An 18,553-nucleotide genomic window follows, 5' to 3' on the forward strand; every position below is an offset into this window, starting at 1 on the left:
ATGGGGACGGGCCGAGCGGCAGCAGCGGGGAATGGAGGGAGAAGAGGGCAGTGGGGTGGACAGGAGGAATAGTGGGAGGAATAGGGGAGTTGAGGAGTAGGGGATAGTGGGATAGGAGGGGGGTAGGGAGGGGAGGAGTTATGGAGGGACAGAGGGAGTAACTGGGGGTAGGGGAAAGGGGAGGGAGAGGGTAGTGAGGGAGGGATTGGGGGATGAGGAGAGGGGAAAGAAGAGGGAGGGTAAAGAGAAGGGGAAAGGAGTGCTAGGGAATGAGGGGAAATGAGTCGTGCCTGCACAGTTGAGGGCTATGCTTGAATGGTGCAATATTGCATTGGGGGATGGGTATTATTGGGGGAACGGGTGAGTGATGGAATATTGCGTTGGGAATTCAGTTGTGTTGGGGGACCAGGCCCCGTGTGACAGGGACCCAATGTGTCCCACTTAGTCTAGTATTATACAAAGTTCTCATCTAGTTTATAATCATCCACATTGAGTATTTTAAAGCGTGGATATCCATATGAATGTACAATGAGGCTGCAAAAAAAAATTGAGTACTCTGCAGTTGGTAACCTCACCAGCGACCATCCACATCTTGTGATTGAACAGATTATAGACCTGCCAGAGGACTGATATGTATACTTCATCAATGGGCCAAATCCAAATGGGCCAACACTATATACTTCAATTGAAGTTTGCAAAAGGTCATAGAACAGCTTTCCGACTAAAAATTAAAGCTAATAGTAGAAAACCCTGCCTTGTGTGGTTTAATCGCCTTCAAATATCGACAATGATCAAAACTATTATTTTAGTCTCCAAGCTTGGATGACCATGTGATAAAAATCATTCTAATTTAAGATGAACGGCCTTTGCCAAAAAAAAAATAATTTGTATTGCGGTTACTTTTAGAATTACTTTGATTTTTGCTCTTTGTGCATGTATGGGGTATTGTGATGAAATAGTTTAAATGAGCCAAAGCCAGCCTTGCCCCACCTAGCCTTATGTTATCATCATTGCCTCGCGCACCAACAATAGCATGTTATGCTGCCAGCATAGGCACTGAATTCAAAAGCTATGGTCTGAGGTCATTGGTTCCACATGGTGAATTTTATATTGAGCATGGGAGAGGCTTAGCCTGTGCCATCAGGCAAAACATTGCCAAGGTCTGTGGCCAACTTTTAGAGACCCGAATAGGTTAGAAAAAGTGAGTGCTGTTAAATCCTTGAAGCAAATGTTCCTGCATCTCCCAAATCTTATGGAATCCTTGGTCCTCCTTGGCTTTGAATTATACTATCCTTTTTCATGCTGTGTTCTGACAAAATGCTTGCCCTGAACCAATATTATACCTAGGACCTCATGTTTTATTTACTTCTCATCATATATATTCTTTCATAAAACCAGGCAATTCAGCCCATTGACTCAATACTATTTCTCATTATTTCCCATACCCCTATATTTCCTTTGACATGTTCTTTCTAACATGCCCACCTTAGTGTTCATACTTTAGGCTCCTGTACTGATTTCTGAACCCACCCAGTTACAGGAGGAAGACAATCCTGAATTGCTTTTAAAAAGAAAAAGGCCTGAAGTGTAATCTGGCCATAGGCATTCGCTGCTCAGGCAAAGGTTGCAATCTATCATTTTAATTATCATTGAAACAGTTGTAAATGTGAGTCATATCGCAAATCAAACTCTGAGTCTGGCAGCAGAACTGTAGGAGACAAAGAGTGGTAAAATTGGATTGGTCATAAAATGTGCACAATTTATTTGCACCAGGCGAAATTCTGAAACAAAGAACCGCTATTCCAGTTACACCAATAGTGTCATTAGACTTTAGAGATACAGTGCGGAAACAAGCCCTTCGGCCCACCAAGTCTGCACTGACAAGCGATCACTACGTACACTAGCACGATCCTACACACTAGGACAATTTACAATGTTATCGAAGCCAATTAATATACAAACATGTAGGTCTTTGGAGTGTGGGAAGAAACTGGAGCTCCCAGAGAAAACCTGCGCGGTCACAGGGAGAATGTACAAACTCCGTAATGACAGCAACCGTAGTCAGGATTGAACCCGGGTCTCTGGCCTTAACCGTAGTCTAATGCAGCAGCTCTACTGCTATGTCAGTTAGTGTTCCTGAGATTCCAACTGCATCCTTCTCAGACATGAGATAATATATGCTCTTGTTATTTTTCAGTTGCAATATATATATGTTTTAATTCTTGCATCAGAATGTATTCAGTCAATAGCAATACTCCACTTAATCTGGAAGATTGTCCCTTACAGCGCCAGAGACCTGGTTTCGCTCCAGACTATGGGTGCTTGTCAGTGCGGAGTTTGTATATTCTCCCCATGACCTGCGTGGGTTTTCTCTGAGATCTTCGGTTTCCACCCGTACTACAGAGATGTACAGGTTTGTAGGTTAAAGATCGCTTTACCTCCCCCCTCGACTCCATTCAAGGACCCAAGCAGCCATTCCAGGTGCGACAGAGGTTCACCTGCACCTCCTCCACCCTCATCTATTGCAGCCGCTGCTCTAGATGTCAGCTGATCTACATCGGTAAGACCAAGCATAGGCTTGGCGATCGTTTAGCCGAACACCTCAGCTCGGTCCGCATTAACCAACCTGATCTCCCTGTGGCTCAGCACTTCGACTCCCCCTCCTATTCCAAATCCAACCTTTCTGTCATGTGCCTCCTCCATGGCCAGAGTGAGCATCCATAGATGCTGCCGCACCCGCTGAGTTTCTCCAGCACTTTTGTCTATCTTGTAGGTTAATTGGCTTGGCATAAATGTAAATTGTTCGTAGAGTGTATAGGATAGTGTTTAGGTCCAGGGAATGCTGGGCGGTGTGGACTTGGTGGACCAATGGGCCTGTATCTGCGCTGTATCTCTCAACTAAACTAAACTAAAGATAGACACAAAAAGCTGGAGTAACTCAGCAGGACAGGCTGCATCTCTGGAGAGAGTAATGGGTGATGTTTCGGGTCAAGACCCTTCTTTAAACTATAGAACTGGTTAAAGAAGTAGTTCAATGTTGGCGTCTGTAAGGTCTGGAAATTGATCAATTGGCAGGTCTGCACTGAAATTAAATAATGCAGGGTCACACAGTTTTGCGTGTGCACCATAATAGCAGGCCACTTGATCCACCATGCCCACGCCAATCTTTTTGCCCCTTTACACTATTCATGTTTGCCCGCATTAGAAAGGCATTCTTCATTACCTTGCCTGCTAAAGTGTTTGTCTAAATACCTCTCAAGTCGGAATTTAAATTGCTGCTCCTTGTGTGATCTCCGCATTGTTTCGGTGATATAAAAAGCTGTATTTGAGGCATAAATGTGTAGCAATTTGTCCTGTTTTCCCAAATGCATCAAGACACAATAGTTTACACAAAGATAAGTTGCCTCAGACTGAGAGGCCCAGTCGCCATCATTGTTACAGAACAGGTATACCACGTTAATTTCCTTTCCAATATGAGCACAATATGTCCCCCTGCACAAACACAGAGATATTCACACACACACATACCTCACTAAGAGTAATTTCCAATCTACGATTTTTGTTATTAATTCTCTTTTTAAATATCAAAACAGAAATGTGATTAACTATCAACTTTCACTTGTCCAATGAAAAGACGACCAATTTATACAAAGCATTTATTTCCTTCCCTCGCTCATAAACTATAAGTTACTGCTCAGCCGGATTGTTAATTCTCGATATCATGTACTTCAAGTTTATCTATTAGTTACATGTACTGTATTTCTGCTTCTTCCACCCAGCAGAATTGGCAACTATGCATGAATAAAACAAGAGTTCCTCCACTCAGGCATGGCGCATCAGAGGTATATTAGAGCAGGCTAAAGAGTGAAGAATACTTGAGTATTTAGGGTAATTTATTGATCAGAGCTCATCCTCAATTTTCAGAGAATTATTTTGGGAAGAAATGTGTCTTTGGTCTCCAGTATCACCAGATGAGAATGTCAGTTTTAGTTTAGTTTAGATTATTGTTGTCACATGTATCGAAATACAAAGCTTTTGTTTTGAACACTATCCACACAAATCATACCACAAATACAATCACACACAAGTAAAAGAGTGGATAATTGTATTGGATATTAATAGATTCTCTTCTAAGATAGCAACAAAAAGTTGCCATGATCTGGTGCCAACTTTCAAGATTCAATTCACTGAAAATATGAGGCGATGGATTGATGATGTGGGAGCAGGCTTGGTCAAAGGTTATGAGGAGAATAGGGTTGAGAGGGAAAGATAGATCAACCAAGATTGAATGGCGGCGTAGACTCATCCTTCTAAACTTCAGTCCGTACAGGCCCAGACCCATCAAGCGCTCATCACAAATTAACCCAATCAACAACCTTGTTCCAAGTACAGTGTGCATTCAAATATAATCATTGTCGGAGGGTCAGACGAACAGCCATTGAAGGATTAATTTCTGCAGGCAAACAGATATGGCTATAAGTACAACTTGAGACTGTCATCTCAATCCAAACACTGTATTCTCTGTAGTGTTTAAAGAATGTTATCTGCTTGAAATATCAATTGCCCCATTTCCCTCAATCAACCTACTAGCCTGGAAGTCATTGAAAACGATTTAAAAAGCACACATAAAATGATTCTTACCGACAGTTTTCCAATGTGTGATTTAAATGTGATGTTCACAGGATTGTCTCTGGCCAATTGAATGGCAATGGCAGCAAATCAATATAACATAAGAACTGATGTCTACAATGATCATTCTCTCCATACTTCAGGTGTTCAGAAACAATGAACATACTACTGCTGAGTGGTGAGGATCTGAGGATCTCTAATGAAATAGTGGCATAGTTACACAGCTGATGGAACTGCTGCTTCACAGCGCCAGGGACCCACGTTCTATCTTAACCTCTGGCGCAACCCATCTGTGCGGAGTTTGAACGTTCTCTCTGTGACTATATGGGTTTCATCCATGTGCTCTGGTTTCCTTCCACATCTCAAAGACATGTGGGTTTGTAGGATGTAGACAAAAATGCTGGAGAAACTCAGCGGGTGAGACAACATCTATGGAGCGAAGGAATAGGTGACATTTCGGGTCGAGACCCTTCTTCAGACTGATGTGGGGGGGTGCGGGAAAAAGAAAGGAAGCGGCAGAGACAGTAGGCTGTTGGAGAGCTGGGAAGAAGAGAGAAAGGAGAGAGAAAGCAAGTGTAGTGCCCATTTGGCTTGTTTTGCGTGTCATTAATTATGGCATGCCTTTAAATTTTAGACTGCCCGTTCTATTGAGGGTGGGATTTATGACGTATTTTTGGGCATGTTTGGAGCTAAATTTCTTGCGCAGAAGCTTAGTTTTTAGTTTGGAACCAACATGGAGAAGGTTTACCCTTTGACTATGCGAAGTGTAATGGAGACACGAGGGGTTTTCTAACATTTAAAGCGATAAGCTGGAGTTTGATGAAGATTATAGTAACGTCGGAAGAAGTTTGGATGTACCTTATTGTTTTTCATCAACAATAAAGAATTTATTAAAGACTGTGTTTTGGAAAATTTGTCTGTGAAGAAGCTCTGAAGGTCTCTGACGGTGAGCTTTCATGTGTATAAAGACATTTCCCCGTAACCAAGCAGTCCATTTAGCGTCTAGAGGGAGTAACCTCTTGAACAATGTAAAAATATGCTGCTACATTGAGTCAAAGGAGACCTCCTTCACAGGGGTGAATACCAGTCCCAGAGATTGGGACGGAAGATTGGGCTAAGATCTCGAAAGAGGTTTGGCCAGAAGACTGGTTCCAGCCGAGGAACTGAAGACAATAGATATCGGCCAGAGAAGGCTTTGAGGTCTATCGACAGCGACGAGACTTATTTGAAGACAATATCACAGGAATTGTGTAAAAATTGACTATTATTCTTTGAATTTGAAGCTGCTAAGCTTTAATTTTAAACAGCTTCTGTAAAAGACCCAGAAAGTGTTTTTCCAGTCTGTCTGGAGATTCCAGCCAGTACGACCTTGGATTGTTTTGAACTCTTGATAAACACGCATTCCTTTCGAAGTAGCGTCATCTTTAAGCCCATGGATGTTTGAGAGAAGATTTCTACAATTCCAGTTTGTTATGGTTCTGATGAGCATGTTGACAAAACAAAATTAGAACTACCTTCAGAGGATTCTGTTCGTTTAATTTAAAGACTTGGCGACCTGCCAAGACCTCTTTAAAATCATGGAACTAGAAGTTGTGGAAGAAAGTTTCATGCCTGAGGGTGCACGACGTGGCGATGTAAGACCAAGTAGACAACTTAAACTCATTGAGAAAGGTCGAGTTCTAGCTCTGAAGTGAGCTGAGAAGGAGAGAAACAAGTTGTGGAAGAGGATAAGGAGGCTGTTGGATTGTGTGAAGGAATTAATGGAATCAGATGGCAACCTGGATAAAGTGGAAGGTAAATTAAGCCTGATATGCAAGAAATGCAGGATAAACTGTTGGAATCAGAGCCATCTCAAGAGGAACGTGAAAGACACAATAAGTGGAATTTTATGAAAAAAAATTGTTTTATGATGATTCCATGGAAAGTGCCAGAACATGGTTAGCTGAAGCTGAACAGAGAACATGCCCCCAGAGAAGGAGATGCGAGGCAACTAGCTGCTGAAAAAAGTTGAAGATGAAGATGAGATTGCACCTGGGGATAGTATCTCAAATGTATCTTCACAAAGATCAGAACACAGATCTGGCTTTACAGCCAGTTCGGTATTAAGGGCTTCTGCCCGATTGGGATTTGAAGCTGACCTAGTCGCTCTCTCAATAAAAGTGGATGCCTTGAGGATGCTACATGAGATGGAGCGAGAAGAAGAAGAGATAAGACGACGGAACCGCAGAGAAGAAGAAGAGATGATGCGACAAAAGGAACATCTGAAACTAGACACAAAGATGGCGGTGGCCAAGACAAAGAAGGAGCTATTGGAAAGTGAGGGTTCAAGATGCAGTCCTAGAACATCGAAGGCGATGAACTCCAATTTGGGAAGAAAGATTGCTTGAAGTGAATTAGCAGTTGGATCAATTCCACAATCGAGGTCCACCAGATTTCTTGGCTTTGACAACCTATTGGAACAGAATATGATCGGTAAAACTTAATCTCAGCAAATGGGTGCTAGACCAAAGCAAGGTACTTATGGGGGCATTAAAGAGGCCCGGGAACAGAGGCCTGTTTATCAACAGGTGGAGCCAAGCCAATGCTATCATGATGGGTTATTGGCACTGTTGAATAGGCAAACTGAATTCAATCAGATCACAGCTCGACAAAATACCTCTCTCACTCTAGCACCAGCAGAAATTCCTACGTATGATGGAGATCCTTTGCGGTATGAAGCTTTCGTAAGGGCATTAGAAGAAGTATTAGAAACAAAAGTTACAGATGAAAAGGAGCGCTTACAATTTCTGGTGAAGTACACAAGTGGAAGTGTTCAGGTGCTTGTAGAAAGTTGTCAAAATGAGTCAGACAGCCGTGGCTATAAAAAGGTTAGAAGATTACTTAAAGAATGTTTTGGTGATGAACAGAGGTTGCTAACGCATACATGGAGAAGGCACATGCTTGGAAAGGAATCAAGCCGGAAGATTGGGAAGCATTGAGTGATTATGCAATATTTCTAAGAGGTTGTTGCAGCTCGAGGAAAAATCTCGGCCACATGGAGGAGATGAATCTTCCAAGTAATACTAGAATCATCATTAGCAAGTTGCCCAGAAGAATGAGAGAAAGGTGGAGATATGAAGCAGATGTAATAATGGATGAAAGGAAGCAAGTAGCCAGGCTAACAGACCTGGTGGAATTCTTAGAAAGGGAAGTACGGCACATGTTAGAGCCACACTACGGGTCTATTGAAGATCACAAACCAGCCACAACTAACAAAGATTCTACCTTTACCAAAACTAAAGGAAAATCAGGACGTAAGAGAAGCAATTTTGCTACCACTATAATACCTATGGAGAAGACAGGTGGAGCCAAAAAGATGTACCAACTAAGAAGAAGCGATTTTGTCCATTATGTGATGAAGTGGGTTACACCTTAAGATGGTGTCGAAGATTCAAGAAGAAAGAATATGAGGATAAATGGACTTCATAACAAGGAATGGAATCTGCTATCAATGTTTGAAAAAGAGGCGTATGATGAAAAACTGTAAAAGTCCACTAATTTGTGATGAGTGTAAGCAGAATCATCCTGATGTTCTTCACCCTGTGAAGAAGAAGCTGGACTATACAGAGCAGAAAGAGGAGCCAGCTGCTAGAGAAGCTGTCACCCCGCCTCAAGTAACTGCTCATATTGGGGCTGGGGGTAGAAGCATGCATCTTCTCTATCTTACCAGTTCAGGTGAGGAATAGAGCGCCGAATGTAGTGTTGCAAACATATGCATTTTTGGACCACGGTAGTTCAGCTACCTTTTGCACAGAGAATCTGATGAGAAGGCTGACCATTACAGGGGAAAAGGTTCAAATTCAAATGCATACCATGAATAAAGAGAAAGTGTACCGTGGTCATTACATTACAAGTATGAAGATATCCAGCTTGGATGAAGATATTTTTTTATACCAATATCTGAGGTGTTTACACATGGAACCATGCCTGTTGTTCGTCAAAATATACCCAGATGTGAAGACTTAAAGCAATGGCCTTACCTGAAGGATGTCAAAATATCTAAAATCAATTCTGATATTGACCTGCTTATTGGAATGAATGATCTGAAAGCATTGGAACCTATACAGATTGTTAGGAGCCAAGGAGATGGACCATATGCTGCGGAAACCCTACTTGGATGGGTTATCCATGACTCCTTGAAAAAGAATAAAGGAAATGGGAGCCAGGTGAACTGCCTGTTGTTGTTAATCAAATATCTACTGGTAAATTAGAAAAGCTGTTGATGAAGCAATACAATCATGACTTCAATGAAAGTACCAGCAAAGAATCTGAAGAAATGTCCAGAGAAGAATTAAAATTCTTGGATATTATGAACTATTCAGTTAAGATGGTTGATGGACATTATTGTTTGGACTTACCTTTCAAGGTAAACACAAAAAGTGTTAATTTACCGAATAATTGTCGTATTGCAGAACAGCGTACCCAGAATTTGAAACGTAAAAATTTGAAACGTAAGTTTGTTAAGAATACAAAATTTCATGAGGAATATACATCTTTCTTACAGGATATGGTTGATAATGATTATGCCGAAATGGCACCAACGAATCAACTGTATCGAGGTGATGGAGAGCTCTGGTATATTCTGCACCATGGGGTGTATCACTCAAAGAAAGGGACCCTGAGGGTGGTCTTTGACTGTGCTGCAGTCTTCAAAGGAGCATCACTTAACGGTCAACTACGGCAAGTTCCATACCTTACCAACTCACTCATTGGAGTTCTCATTAAATTTAGACATGAACCGATTGCTTTAATGGCTGATATCAGATCAATGTTTCATCAAGTGAAAGTAGCTGGTAAACATATTTATTACCTGCAATTCTTATGGTGGCCTGAAGGGGATGTGCAGCAAGATCTTGTTGAATACCGGATGAAGATACATCCCTTTGGAGCAATGTCATTACTATGTTGTGTGAACTTTGCTTTAACAAGGACAATAAAGATTATTTTCCAGAGGAGGTAATATCCACTTTGAAAAATAATTTCTACGTGCATGATTGCTTAAAATCCATATCTGCTGAACAAGAGGCAATCCAAATGGTAAAACATCTAACCTCTCTCTGTGATAAGGGAGGATTTATGCTTTCCAAGTGGATCAGCGGCAATCGTGTTGTTTGGAAAGATGGCAGACTTACCTCTGGAGAGGAGCAATCCGGATAAACTTCCGTTTACAGATGTGAGGGTGGATTATTTCTGTCCTATAGAGATAAAAAGAGGACGAAGCTTTGAGAAAAGGTATGGTGCGATCTTCACTTGTATGGCAAGTAGAGCAGTGCATCTTGAAGTTGCATCTCCACTTGATACAGACTCCTGTATTCATGCATTAAGGATATTTATCTGTCGACGAATTCAAGTTTTATCGTTAAGGTCAGATAATGGTAAAAATTTTGATGGAGCAGAAAGGGAACTAAAGGATGCACTCAAAAGCTTAAATCAGGATAAAATCCAGAATACTATACTTCAACAAGGTATAAAATGGAACTTTAATCCTCCGATGGGTTCTCATCATGGTGGTATGTGGGAACGGTTAATTCGCATAATACAAAATGTGCTGCACTCTATTCTTATGGAAACAAATTTTGGATTACGAAGGATTGCAAACTTTGTTCTGTGAAATTGAGGTGATTTTAAATGATCAACCTATTACTAAGAGTTCTGATGACCTGAATGACCTAGAAGTACTTACACCAAATCATATTCTTCTGCTGAAAACCAATCCAACACTACCACCTGGGCTCTTTGTGAAAGAGGATTTATATATGAGACGCAGATGGAAACAAATACAATATATGGCAAATCATTTTTGGAGGAGATGATCACTAGAGTATTTGCCTTTAAACCAAGAACGACAATGATGGTTAACAATTAGAAGACATTTTTTGTTCCAGGTGACATTGTGTTGGTGGTTGATTCTACAGCCTCACGAGGTTCTTAGCTGATGGGGAGACTACTGGAGATCATGCTTGATGTTAATGGTTTGGTGCGTATAGTACAACTGCAAACAAAAAACTGTTTTAATAAGACCAATAACCAAGTTATGCTTGCTTCTAGAAGGCGACAGTGAAGATGGAAGAGTCGATGAAGAATTCTGATTATGGACATATAGTGCATGCTATTTTTCCTCGTTAATTTAGTGGTTAGTATCCCCGCCTGTCACGCGGTAGAACGGAGTTCAATTTCATGATTTTTTGCTTTTTGATATATATTAGGCCTTCATGGCTACTTTTTTGATGTTTATTAATAATTGCCTCGTTATATACTCGGAACAATTAGGGGCCGGTATGTAGTGGCCATTTGGCTTGTTTTGCATGTCATTGATGATGGCATGTGTCTTTAAATTTTAGACTGCCCGTTATATTGTGGGTGGGATTTATGACGTATTTTTGGGCGTGTTTGGAGCTAAATTTATTGCGCAGAAGCTTAGTTGTTAGTTTAGTTTGGAACCAACATGGAGAAGGTTTACCCTTTGACCATGCGAAGTGTAACGGAGACACAAGGAGTTTTCCAACCTTTAAAGCGATAAGCTGTAGTTCGATGAAGATTATAGTAACGAGGCGGAAGAAATTTGGATGTACAATATTGTTTTCATCAACAATTAAGAATTTAGTAATCAAAAGACTGTGTTTTGGCAGATTTTTCTGTGGAAAAGCTATGAAGGTCTCTGATGGTGAGCTCGCATGCGTATAAAGACATTCCCCTTAACCATGCAGTCCATTTAGCGGCTAGAGGGAGTAATCTCTTGAACGATATAAAAATCTGCTGCTATAGCAAGGACTACCTGAGATTGGAGAAGTTAATGTTCATACTGCTGGGGTGTAAACTACCCAAGAGAAATATGAGGTGCTGCTCCTCCAATTTGTGGTGGATCTGGTTTAAGGCGAGAGGGGAAGGTTTTTAAAAAGTACCTGAGAGGATATACCACAAAGTACCTGAAAGACTATACCACTCTACCACAAAGGGTGGTGTGTATATGGAAGAAGCTGCCAGACGAAGTGATAGAGATGGGTACAATTACAATTATAACTTTTAAAAGACACTTAGACAAGCACATGCATAGGAAAGGTTTGCAGGTACATAAACTGAGCACAAGCAAGGGGACTGTATTGGTTAGGCAATTTGGTTGGCATGTACAAGTTGGACAAAATGTTCTGTTTTATTTTTTACTGTAAAAGAAGCAGAGTGAGGGAGCAGCTCAACCATTTATAGAGTGAAAAAAACAGCTTGAAGACTAACTTTCAGTTAAATGGAAGCTGCAAGCTCTCTTTTTCCGAGACAGTCCAGTGGGGTGAATGATGATATGCTTGAACTAATATTTAGCAGTTCTTTGATTTTAAGAATAAGTTTAATGCTTTATTCAGTATCAGTCCACTGAATTATGTCTGATCATGGTTCAGAAGGTACGCTGGAAATGCGTGTGCAGGGAAGTGTGTTGTGCACCTTGTGATTATGAGTTAGGACGTTTATCAATGCACAAATTATTTTCATCGATTCCTTCTGCCCTCTCTCTGAGGGAAATTAACGCAATGAGAGACTCGATAAGAGCAGGGTCCTTTTTTCAAAAAACGTTTCTGGGGAAAAACACAATTATTTCTATACAAAAAAAACAAAAAAAAGACCAGGATTAACGAAACATTTATTTTCCATTTATTTTCAGATCAATAGATTATGAAGGAATGAGTCGACATGAATACAATGAAAAGGGAATTTGTGATTTCCTCTTTAGTTTCTACTTTATCTTTATTTTACAAAACATTAAGCAATGTAAGGAATTGTAGTTCAAAGCAATAATAACTGGTGCTTTGTGTAATCCAGAGTGTTGTAAAATAATCTTGATGATTGCCAACTGTTTGTAGGATTTAGAGGCAGCAAGTAATAATTTTGAAATATTTTTTATAAAATGTCGGAATGACAATGCCGAAAACCACTCTGCACAATTGAATGGCTAATTTATTATGTTAGGAATAAGACTTTCAGACTATTGTAGTAACTTAGTGAAGGGTGCAAGACTTCTGCATGTAATGCTTGGACTATACACCTATTTATCCACAACCAACAGCAACAACAGAAGGTGTAATTTATGATTGCCGTTCAGAATTTATCAGGGACTTTGGACACTTTAAAGATAATTAGCTTGGATTTAAATTGGAGTCTACTGAAGGTTGCTGATGGAAGGCAACATTTATTTATTTGCTGAAAATTGTACATTAGGAACAAAATGGCAAGGAAATATTTTCCAGACTGCCACAGTCTGAAAAATATCATGTTAGTACATTTGTGGGAGAGAGATATAATGAGAAAAAGTATATCTGTGAGTACAAGTGTGAGAGTGTCAGCGAGAATATCAGAATATGAGAAAGTTTGTGAGAACATGCACACATACGATAACGTTTCTGCACGAGTGTGTGTGTGTGTGAGAGAGCATAGTCTAGACCCTCCCTAGAATTTCCCAAATGAAAACATTAAGTAGATGGAAGGATGCCACATGAAATTTTCATCCAAGAAATGACAATGCCATATAGACAATGAATGACAAATAACCATGATAAGCTCGTTACCAATGATATTGAATAGCTAAGGATGAAGGCAATTGTGTTAATTGTCAAATGTACTGACAATGGAACAATTAAATTCTTATTGCAGCAGCAGCAATCTTATGCACAGATAAAATATATGATCATATAAATTCAATAAATTAATAACTGTAATTCTAGTGCAATACAATACAATACAACACAACACAATACAATACAATACAATCAGTTTTATTCGTCACTGTACATAAAGTTCAAGTGAAATCAATTTGTCAGCAGCGGTACAATCAAAATGAACACACAAAAACACAATAAAAATGTAACATGAACATCCACCACAGTATTCATCACTGTGGTGGAAGGCACAAAATTTGGCCAGTCCTCCTTCAATTTCCCCCGTGGTCGGGACCTCAACCCACCACAGCCGCCGCTGCAGGTATCCAGATGAGTGAATGTCCACGTAAGTCCTGAAATGGTGCCTCCCCACCGGAGACCGCTGCTTCAAGTTGGTATAGGCAGCAGGCCGGCGGTCGAAGATTTAAAGTTCCTGCCGTGCCGCAGCCAGAAACACCGCAGACAGCAGGGCTGGCGGTCGAAGCTCCCCTCCAGGGATACCCGGCGAGGGATCCCGCTAATGATGGTAAGTCGCCGCCGCGCCCGCGGTAGAAGTTGGCTGCGGGCCGGCGGTGGAAACTTCTTCTTCTCCTGGGTCCCCAGCGAGGGATCCCGGACTGCGGACGCCGCACCAGCTGGAGCTCTGCAGACCGCAGCTTCAGGCTGCCGTGGGTCAGCAAATGGAGCGTTCCCCTCCGGCGAGCCCCGGTGAGGGCTCACCTGCTCCACGCCGAGAGACTGCGCTGCGCCCGCGGCTGAAGCCCCGGGCGTGTCTCTCTGAAAGGCCGCACCGATCCTTGCTGTTAGGCCAAGGGGGAGGCGACATGGAAAAAGTCGCCTCTCGTGGAGGAGGAGGCGACCGAAGCCCCCCCCCCCCCCCCCCCCCCCTTTTCCCCCCCCCCCCCCCCCCCCCCCCCCCCCCCCCACCACTCCCGACACAAGACTCACAAAGAAACATTAAAAATATACATTTAAACATAATAAAAAAACAAAAAAAGTTGAAAAAGAAGGGACATGCTGCTGACAGGGCTGCCGGCTTGCAGCGCCCCCACCAAAAAGCCAGAGCTGTATTTCAACTAAAGACATTCCATAGAAATTCATTGATGTTGAAATAAATGTTCAAAAGCCTGAAGGGTGCTGGCAAGACGCTATTGCACCTGGTAATCATGGTTTTCAGACTTTTGCACCTTCTTCCTATTGGTAAGAGCGAGAGGGGAGTGTGGCCAGGGTAATATGGTCCTTGATGATATTGGCTACCTTTGACACTGATATGGAGTCAGCAACTCCTATAGATCTATTTCATGATGGAGAGGTCAGTACCAGTGCTGGATTTAGATGAAGAGAGGCCCTAAGCTCTTCCACTTGTGAGGCCCCTCCCAATCACCCACCCCCACCACTAGAGAAAGATGGCCCACCAGATTGACACTGATTTGCAGCTGAGCGTGGCCATTGAGATAAGGGGCTGGAACGCTGTGCTTATTCATTTATTTATTTATTTATTTATTGCCAGTGCTAGTGTCGAGTTATTGGCTTAAAACACTATTATTCAGAAATGGAGGGCAAGGAAAGTTACTAAAGGGTTGTTTAAAGACTACAGTGCGTTGTGACAGCATATGTGAGAAAGGCCTATGACAGTGTCAAAAATATTATACACCTTGCAGGGCTCTCACTTCATTTTTTTTCTCTGTTGTCAGCCGGGCAACCCTGGCAGCTTTTTAAGTTGCCAAATGACAGTTTAGGTGGTCATTTAAGACGGCTTGCATGACGCGTGCGATAATGTGCTTGGAGAAAGTGCGTAGTTACCAGTAGGAATTATGCTCAATGAAGTATTCACATATTATTTCTGCTTCAAATAAAGTCACAAACTAAACATATTCACCAATCAAGACATGATATATACCACAATGACATGATGCAAAATTATAATCCAGTATCTCAACTCTTCTTGCACATTGCAATGAATGCAATTTCTATTATTTCTTTCCAATTCCAAACAAAAATGTGGTTGGATTATTCAGCGTATGAGCAACCTCGGTGAGACCAAGCGCAGGCTAGGCGATCGCTTTGCACAACACCTCCACTCAGTTTACAATAACTAACCCGACCTCCCAGTGGCTCAACTGAATCCGACCTTTCTGTCCTGGGCCTCCTCCATGGCCAGAGTGAGCCCCCCCCCTGACATTAATCTGAAGAAGGGTCTCGACCCGAAACATCATATATTGCTTCGCTCCATAGACGCTGCCTTATCTGCTGATTTTCTCCGGGATTTTTGTCTACCCATTCACACAAGTTCTGTTATCCCACTTTCCTCACCCACACCATTCAAACACAAAGCCACCATAGCCGATAAGGAGGTTAGGTACATTATAGTATCTGGGGAGTTATATTCAACCCCACTTACTATAGTGAATATCTACCCCCTTAATTTTGACAACCCACAATGTTTTAATAAAATAATTAACATATTAACAATTAACTCCATCCAGCAAAATCTGATAATTGGAGGAGACTGGACCCATATTCAATTGTGTACTGGACCCATATCTGGATAAATCTTCACAGCAAAGGAGATATAATACAAAATCAATATCCAGTAAACATCTAAACACTTACATAAAAAAATACAAACATAACCGACGTATGGAGGATTGCTAATCCATCCGGAAGAGAATATTATTTTTATTCAGCTGTTCACAAAACGTATACACGCATTGATTATTTTCTGGTGGACACAAAACTGATCCCTTTTACAATTAATCCCAAATATCATACTAATATTATTTCCGTTCATTGTCCATTAACATTCTCCTTAAAATTAGAAGGAATGCATAACAAAAAAATGTTCTGGAGATTTAATCGACAAATATTAACTGACCCAGGTTGTTGTGAGTATCTGAAGCAACAGATGGAACTATTTTATGCGACAAATGACACACCTGGTATTTTGGCCTCTTCATTATGGGAATCTTTTAAGGCCTTTATCAGGGGTACTATTATTTCATATCAAGCTTATCAAAATAAAAAAAAACAGGTCGGAACAATCGGAATCAGAAGAACAGATTAAACAGCTTGATTTAGAAAATGCTACCGATCCATCTATTGTCAAACACAATAAGATAGCAGTAATAAAATACAAGTCAAATCAAATTCTTTCTGCAAAAGTTAAGTTATTTCAATATACTAAGCAAAAAAACTTTGAATTTGGTGATAAACCACATAAACCTCTGGCACGTCAGCTGAGAAAAAGGGTAAAAGATCACACCGTCCAAAAAGTAATATCAGAAAAAGGTGAGCTGCTACCACTCCCTAAAGATATCAATGAAAGATTTTTAGAATTCTATCAAAATTTATACATATCTAAAACTTCAGTAGAAACCATACAGATTAAACAACTTCCTTGACAATTTCAACGTTCCGTCACTCAATGCGGTGGAACGAGAAGAGATTACAGTAAAAGATATTGAAGAGACTATTAAATCACTGAATAATGGCAAAACGCCAGGCCCAGATGGGTTCAGTAATGAATTCTATTAAAGATTTCATGAATTAATTTCCCCTCATTTACGAGCCCTTTATATACACGCATTTAAAGAACAGATGTTACCACAAACGTTAGCCGAATCAACTACTACATTGATACCCAACAAAGACAAAGATCTTGAAGAGCCAGGATCATATAGAGCAGTAGCTCTTTTAAATACAGATTAGAAAATATTAGCTAAAACCCTGGCAAGAAGACTAAGTAAGTACGTTAGTAAATTAATACACTGTGATCATACTGGGTTTATACCCAAGAGACATTTGTTTAATAACTTGAGACGCTTGTTTAATATAATGTACTCACACAGAACGATAAACGAAGACATCAATTATTTCTTTAGATGCAGAAAAAGCATTCGGCCAAGTAGAATGGGAATATCTCTTTACAGTATTGCAAAAATTCCAACTAGGAAAAAAATGTATTTCATGGATAAAGTTGTTATATAACAATCCGACTGCCAGAATACTGACTAATCAAACTCTGTCACCTAAATTTCAATTATCCAGGGGCAATAGACAAGGATGTGCTTTATCGCCAATGTTATTTACCCTTGCTATAGAACCCTTAGCTGAAAGTATAAGAGTACATCCGAGCATTCATGGTTATAATACTAAATATACTAATAATAAGTGTTCGTTATATGCAGACAATGTACTTTTATATATTGCCAACTCCCAAGTCAGTATCCCAAATATACTAAACCTCATAGAACATTTCGGCTCCTTCTCAGGGTATAGAATAAACTGGAATAAAAGTGAAATTGTGCCGATAAAACCTCAAGACCCTTCACGTCTCCTAAAATTTCCCTTTAGAATTGCTCTGAAAAATTTAAATACCTTGGAGTCTACATGACTAGAAAATATCCCTCTTTATTTCTCTGCCACTGCAAAATACCTCTTTTCTCTATTTTCCAATTCATACAAAGGATCCTAGTTATCTGAAGCAATGTTCATAGTTGCTGCATAACCTGCTGAATAGTTCCTACAACAATTTTTCTCAGATTTCCAACATCTGAAGTTTTTGAATACCACTTACACACAGAAACATCAAGACATGTGCAGTGATGTCAAACAGAGCTCAGCACACATTTGGATTTCACTTTTAAAATTAATCTGAACCTGTGAAAAACTGTAGGTCACTCATGCGCAAGAAGACCTTTTGTAAGATAGGTAAAATTTACTCCTGCACTATTGACAGGGATTGTGGCTTCCCTCATCTTTCATATTAATTTAAACATTGAACCATCTTGTAGCTTTCTCCAGATTAACATTTTAAGCTTACTCCTTTGCTATCCCTACTCCATCATGTTACAAGTCTCCTTCTAGGGGCTTCACTGCTGCATGGACAGGACAGGTTTGGAGGGATATGGGTCAAGCGCAGGCAGGTAGGACTAGTGGAGCTGGAACATGTTGGCCGGTGTGGGCAAGTTGGGCTGAATGTATCACTCTTTCACTCTATCTCAGTCAAATCACCTCCTCAACAACTATGTAAAGTGACCCAAATAATTCTGCCCCCATTGACCACAACTCTTCCCATTACCTAACTTCTGATAAATCCTTGATCCAGATGACTTGATGTCCAGAATCTTCAATACTCTCCTAACATAAGACCACCTTTATCGCTCTTTGTGTGCATAATAAATACGGGACTAACTTGACTACACATTAGGAGGCTTATGCACTAATCACATTTTTGCTGTGTA

Source organism: Leucoraja erinacea, chromosome 7 (assembly GCF_028641065.1).
Source record: "Leucoraja erinacea ecotype New England chromosome 7, Leri_hhj_1, whole genome shotgun sequence".
NCBI classification, from domain to species: Eukaryota; Metazoa; Chordata; class Chondrichthyes; order Rajiformes; family Rajidae; genus Leucoraja; species Leucoraja erinaceus.